General features: G+C 41.4%; 1 pseudogene; it reads left to right on the plus strand.

The window, feature by feature from the left end:
• The first annotated feature begins 4303 nt into the window (after positions 1-4303).
• Positions 4304-5893, plus strand: LOC116811281 (actin-binding protein WASF2-like; annotated as a pseudogene).
• Positions 5894-6640: the final 747 nt, after the last annotated feature.

Raw genomic sequence — 6640 nt, forward strand, 5'->3', positions numbered from 1 at the left:
GGGGTCAATGTTATAAGCAACTTTTGCCACTAGAATTGTCCGGACCTGAATCAGGATGCTAAGCATTAGTCTAGAGACAATGTGTGGCCAGACATAGCTTTGATTTGTTGGTGCATGTCTTGCAGGGCTATCTGAGGCATTTCCTGAATTCTTAATTATAAAGCAGTTTCCCCACTGCCAATCACAACCAGATATGATGATAGGTTGGCTAAGTATATATATTTAACAGGCTACAGAGAGAGCTATGAATACTCATGAAAGTAGTGATAAGCCCTGTCCAGTTCTTGAGACTGGATCAGCTTAAATAGCTGTGTCTCATCCAGGAGGCGGCATTACAGATGGGCTAGGCCTCTGCCTCTGATGGAGACAAACAAATTTTTAATAAGAGGCATTTCTAAGGAAACAGAAGAAAAACAAGATTAATGTTGGGCACAATTTATTCAGATGTTAGACTCCAGTATCTTTAGTTATAGAGGAGGAAGGAAGAGGCAATCTGACACTTTTTTCTCACCTATGTTACAAGGAATAAGCTTCAGTTTGCAGGGCTTCAGGAAAAAGGTAGTAGCAATTTCATTGAATGCAAGTCAGAAAAGTAAAAGAAAAAATTGGAAAACATTAGTCTGGGGACTCATAGCCCGGAAATAATTTAGGATTCACTCCAAATTGTAGAAAATAATAAAAACTCAACAACAGTGAACAAAACTAGAATCTAACAATAAGTGTACTACATTTTTTTCCAAAACATACTTTTTCTCTCTCCAGTCCCTGTTTTTACTAAAGACAAATCATAGTAGGACAAACGTATTTGCAAAATAAATTTTAGTCTTAGTATTCTTGGCCTGAGTGTTTGCATAAAGTCGGCAAGAATAATTATTTGTCATACAGGCTGTTTCGAAAATTGGCTTTGCTGGAACTGTATTCTATAAGGAATCTTGGATTAGACTTTCAAAGCCTTGAGCCCAGCCATGGATTCATCTGTGCCTGCAATACTTGTATGATTTGGGTGAATTCCTCACTTCAGGTCCCAAGATAACTTGGGGCTCCTAGGCCTGTCAGAGAATGACATTCTTTACTTACCACAGGTCAAAAACCCTATACAGGGACTGCATAGACAATGTATGAGACCAGTTTTTCCAATGGGATTTTATGGGCTTTATAAGTCAACTTTGATTCCTTAAAGCAGTATGAAAATGTGCCATTCCAACCAAAGCCTTGGTAAAGTAACCAGTATCTCCAGTTGAGTCTTGTTAGAAAAGAAAACAGATTCTTATTGAACTTATGCAAATAAGTATACTAACAAATGGTTTTAAAATTCTGGAGAAAGCAAGTAGAGAGAAAGAAATGTGTTTCAAGTTTTGCTCACAGGAGTGTACTTTATGCAATTGTTAAAAGCTGCAAATAGCTCAAAAGAAAAAGTTTTTCTGGACTCTGAAAAACAAGAGTTAGCAATGTTTTAAATGAAATGCCATAGAAAGATTTTGGTCTTCTGTTGGTTCAGTCTATGTAATTAACTCCTGTTCCACTCAATATTCATGAACACATTAGCTCTCTATGGGAGTCTTGGAAGTTTTTCCTCTATTCTGATGCCACAATCTCCGAAGTTATCAGAAACCTGCATTCAAGAGCAGCTCTCAGAGTCCTATAGCTGATTATAAAATCGTTTGAAAATAATCAAAGTAAAACAACTGTGGATGACAAAAGTCTTAGAATAACCATGATTAAAGTCTGAACATCTCTGTGGCATGCAGCAATTTAATATAACAATTATAATTATTACTTATAATATATACTGAGACATATCAGAATTGCAAGAATCTTATACAATTTTGGAACACACACCAATAACACATTTATACAATTACAGCCCAAAGAGATCTGAAAACCATTTTGTACTCGACAATACTTCCTGTATGATTTTAATATACAGAACAAGCTGAATATGTCCCCATTGGACTTTAGGGGACCCAATATCTAAAAGTGTTAACCAGATCAAAAAAGGGGGCTTAATTTAAAATCTGACTGTGGAAAGTTTGTCAAATATCAAAGGTTTAAACACTTAGTATTATAAAATAAAATTCTAGGTCACCATTAGTAAAAGGGAAAAATCTGTACTCATTAATAGAGGGGAAACAGTTTTCCACACAGGGCCCAATAAAGATGCATGAGGCCAGGTGAATCTGTCTCCTCTCCCCTCGCTTTTTTTCTGTCATTTATTCCAAAGGTAAACAAAAATATTTCACTATTTTTTAATATTACATGCAAATCTTGCTCAAAAGAGAAAGCTAAATTTCACCTTTGTTTGCATTAGTGTACTATTAATGTTAAACCCAATTCCTAATAAAACCTTATAAACAAAATCTATCCAATCTTAATTAGTTTGACTAGAAGGTAAAATTTCCAGAAACCTTTTATAATCCTTTACAGCTTTCCGTTAAACAGCAGATCAATTCTCTAAGAAAACCCTGTTACTCAGACACAGGGGCCCAGATTCTGGCCCTGCATCAGTGTGCTTTTATTTCAATGTTCAACCCACAAAAAAACTAAATCATCCCTTTCAAATCTTAGGCAGCTTGCTTATACCCACTGAACTTCGTTTATAAGATCCACCCTTCACAAATTCTTCACAACTTGCTTAAACTTTCAGTTTCGTCCCATTACTCCTTTAGGTTAGGACAATCTTAACCTCTGAACAAGACAAAATTACATTCCCTTTAACAAAAACCATGTTTTCATGCCTTCTTATAATCTTTTACCAAAAACACATTCTACTTTCCTTATACACCTTGCATGTAAAACTATTTTTCCAGTAGTCGCAAGTACATATTACAATGTTAACTCTTAGCAACTTTTATTGTTGGTGAAAACCTGGCGAGTAAGCAATTTTAACCATGTATAAGATTGCAGAACACATGACTTCCCAGCCTAGCCAGGGGGCCTGGCTAACTCCATATGTCCCCAGACCCTACCTAAGATCTAATTGCTGTAAAACAGGCAAGTCAAACAATTACTAAAAGTCATAGAAGCAGTTTATGACCTTAAAACATCTAGCAAACAGTATCCTCTCCCCCCAATTTAGACCAAATATCTAAATTTTGAAGATATTTTTATTTTACTTTACCAATAATCTTTAAGCTGTCTTTATTTTTCAAAGATTGTTAGAGACATTGTGACTTAAAAGGCATTAAAGTCTCTATTTTTCTGACAAAATATTTTATTTAAGTGCTTATCATTCTTAAGCCAATAAATTAGACCACTATCGTATATTCTGGCAGCAAAACATCACACACATCATATATAAATACACAGACATGGAGACGATTTGGTAGGGTGACAAAAGATTAGATGCAAGAGGAAGGAGGAACAGACAGGAGCAGGTGCAGAATTAGACAGATATCCATCAACTGAGGAGGTTTTAGAGGCAGAGCAGGGGCTTTAAAACAATATCCACGCACATATAGTGCAAATATCAGCCTTAATTAAGTTGATTCCGAACTACAGAGCTCTCCAAAGGAAAATCATTTTAAAATATTTTATTACTAGATTTTAGCCAAGAGAAATGGCCAATATTTCTGGCTTTTGAATTCTTTTACCTCCTACATGAAATCAATAAGCCTTAACTAACGGTATGACTTTACCATAGGTGCATGAAGTATCTTCAATGAGACAGCAAGTGGTTTTTACAAGATCTAGAATTGCTCCAAAGGTAGCTCAGAGAAAAGAAAATTTCAGGACAGGAAATCAGAAGCTGTCCATGGAAGGGAAAAGAACCAATAAATGGCAAAAAGTCACACACATAACGAATGGGAAAGGACTAATTACCTAAGCTGGGAATTGAACCCAGGCTGCCAGTGTGAAAGAGCAAAAATCTTAGCTACTGAACTATTGCACAAGGTGACCACTACTGCTTCTTCCCAGGAGTCTAAAGCAGTCACTTTTGAGCTTGCAAATGATTTTAACTATTCAAGAAAATTAAGACTAGATATAACACAATCATGTGTCCTTTTTAGTCTCAAGAGTCAAAGCCCTGTAACTCAACGGCGCAAGGACTTTAAAGACAATACAGAAACTTACATGGATACAATAACCTTTTTAAGCCCACAATTTGAATTAGCTTTTAAATAACTTTCGAATTAGACAAAATTTTTTATTGGCAATAAGAACATATTTTCCTTGTCACATTTTCTATAAAACTAGGAAGCAAGAAATTCTTTTTTTTGAAAAAGTGAAAGCAATTTTATTAAGAAAGTAAAGGAATAGCCGGCCGTGTGGCAGCCCGCGAGGCCGTCCGCAGGAGCACACTCTGTGCGGAGACTGGGCGGCCGGCCTGCCCTTCCTGTCGCTGACGGCGACTGCAGGAGGCCAGGTTGTTTTTCATCATTCAGAACATTGCCTGAAGCAGGTCCACCATGCCGTTAGTAACGAGGAATATCGAGCCAAGGCACCTGTGCTGTCAGACGTTGCCTAGTGTCAGAAGCGAGCTGGAATGCATGACCAACATCACCCTGGCAAATGTCATCCGACAGCTGGGCAGCCTGAGTAAATATGCAGAGGACATTTTTGGAGAGCTCTTTACTCAGGCAAATATCTTTGCGTCTCGGGTAAGCTCCCTTGCTGAGAGGGTCTACGGACTACAAGTTAAAGTCACTCAGCTGGATCCCAAGGAAGAAGTGTCACTGCAAGGAATCAACACCTGAAAAGCCTTCAGAAGCTTCACCATTCAAGACCAGAACCTTTTTGACAGAAACTCTCTCCCAGTGCCTGTCTTAGAAACATACAATACCTGTGATACTCCTCCCCCTCTCAACAATCTTACCCCTTACAGGGACGATGGAAAAGAGGCACTCAAATTCTACACAGACCCTTCATACTTCTTTGATCTTTGGAAGAAGAAGATGCTGCAGGACACCAAGGATATCATGAAAGAGAAGAGAAAGCATAGGAAAGAAAAGAAAGATAATCCAAATCGAGGGAATGTAAACCCACGTAAAATCAAGACACATAAGGAAGAGTGGGAGAAAATTAAGATGGGGCAAGAATTTGTGGAGTCCAAAGAAAAGCTGGGGCCTTCTGGTATCCACCCACCTTGGTGTACCAGAATGGCAGCATTGGCTGTGTTGAAAACGTGGATGCAAGTAGCTATCCACCAACATCACAGTCAGACTCTGCTTCTTCACCTTCTCCTTCCTTCTCCGAGGACAACTTGCCTCCTCCACCAGCAGAATTCAGTTACCCAGTGGACAACCAAAGAGGATCTGGTTTGGCAGGACCCAAAAGATCCAGTGTGGTCAGCCCAAGCCATCCACCACCAGCTCCTCCTCTAGGCTCTCCACCAGGCCCTAAACCCGGGTTTGCTCCACCACCTGCCCCTCCACCACCTCCGCCTCCAATGATAGGCATCCCACCTCCACCACTGCCTTAGGATTTGGGTCTCCAGGGACGCCTCCACCACCCTCACCCCCATCTTTCCCACCTCACCCTGATTTTGCTGCCCCTCTACGTCCTCCCCACCGCAGGCAGCTGACTACCCAACTCTGCCACCACCTCCCTTGTCCCAGCCAACAGGAGGAGCACCTCCTCTCCCCCTCCTTCTCCTCCGGGGCCTCTCCTCCCCCCTTTCACTGGTGCAGATGGCCAGCCTGCTGTACCACCACCGCTTTCTGATACCACCAAGCCCAAGTCCTCCTTGCCTGCCGTAAGCGATGCCCGTAGCGACCTGCTTTCAGCCATCCATCAAGGTTTTCAGCTGCGCAGGGTTGAGGAGCAGTGGGAACAAGAGAAGCGGGATGTCGTGGGCAATGACGTGGCCACCATCTTGTCTCGTCGCATTGCTGTTGAGTACAGTGACTTAGAAGATGACTCCTCTGAATTTGATGAGGACGACTGGTCCAATTAACTCTTTCTGCCTGCTGCCCACCTTCTTTTTCTTTCCTTCCTACCTGCCTTCTTTGATGCCAACCCCAACAGACCCATAGGGGAGAAAAGGGAGGAAAAACATAATTTTAAGGGGCCAAAGCTTTCCCTGAAGCAACCAAAGATATATCCAAGTGCTTCCTCCAAGTCAACATGTATTTCCTCTTCCCATTATCAGGCCCTGTGGGGCTCCTGAGGTTCAGTAGCTGGGATGTTCCCTCTTTCCTTCAAGTGCCTGTTGCATATTTAAAGAAAAGAGAAATCCCAAAGCAGATTCCTTTGATTGGGTTTCCGTTGGAGATGGGGCCTTCCCTTAGGAGCTATATTCAATTACAGTCTTCTGAAACCTGTGCCCTCCGCCACTTCGAATAATGCCAGCCACCTTCTGGTTCTAAAGCAGGGGGAGTGGCCTGAATGGACACAGCTGGCCCCTTTCCCGTGCACTGAAAGGGCAGAGCAGGCCGAAGGCTGCAACGGCCAAACTGCCTCACCTTCTGCCCTAATCAGCAGAGTGGGCCTGCCTTTTGCTAAGCGATCTCTATGCCTGGGATGCCCTTTATTCCAGGAGGCATCAAGCCTCTAAAGAATGTCTCACCTCCTCTGCCCAAAAATGATGCCCTTCTGTAGGCTGGTGTTGTTGCTTCCCTCCCAGGATCCCTTTGGTGAGTATGGTGCTCAGGATGCACCACCACCACCTCTAAATGCCTTCAGGCAACACAGCCCAGTTTTA

This window comes from Hylobates moloch, unplaced genomic scaffold (genome assembly GCF_009828535.3).
Source record: "Hylobates moloch isolate HMO894 unplaced genomic scaffold, HMol_V3 SCAFFOLD_7, whole genome shotgun sequence".
NCBI classification, from domain to species: Eukaryota; Metazoa; Chordata; class Mammalia; order Primates; family Hylobatidae; genus Hylobates; species Hylobates moloch.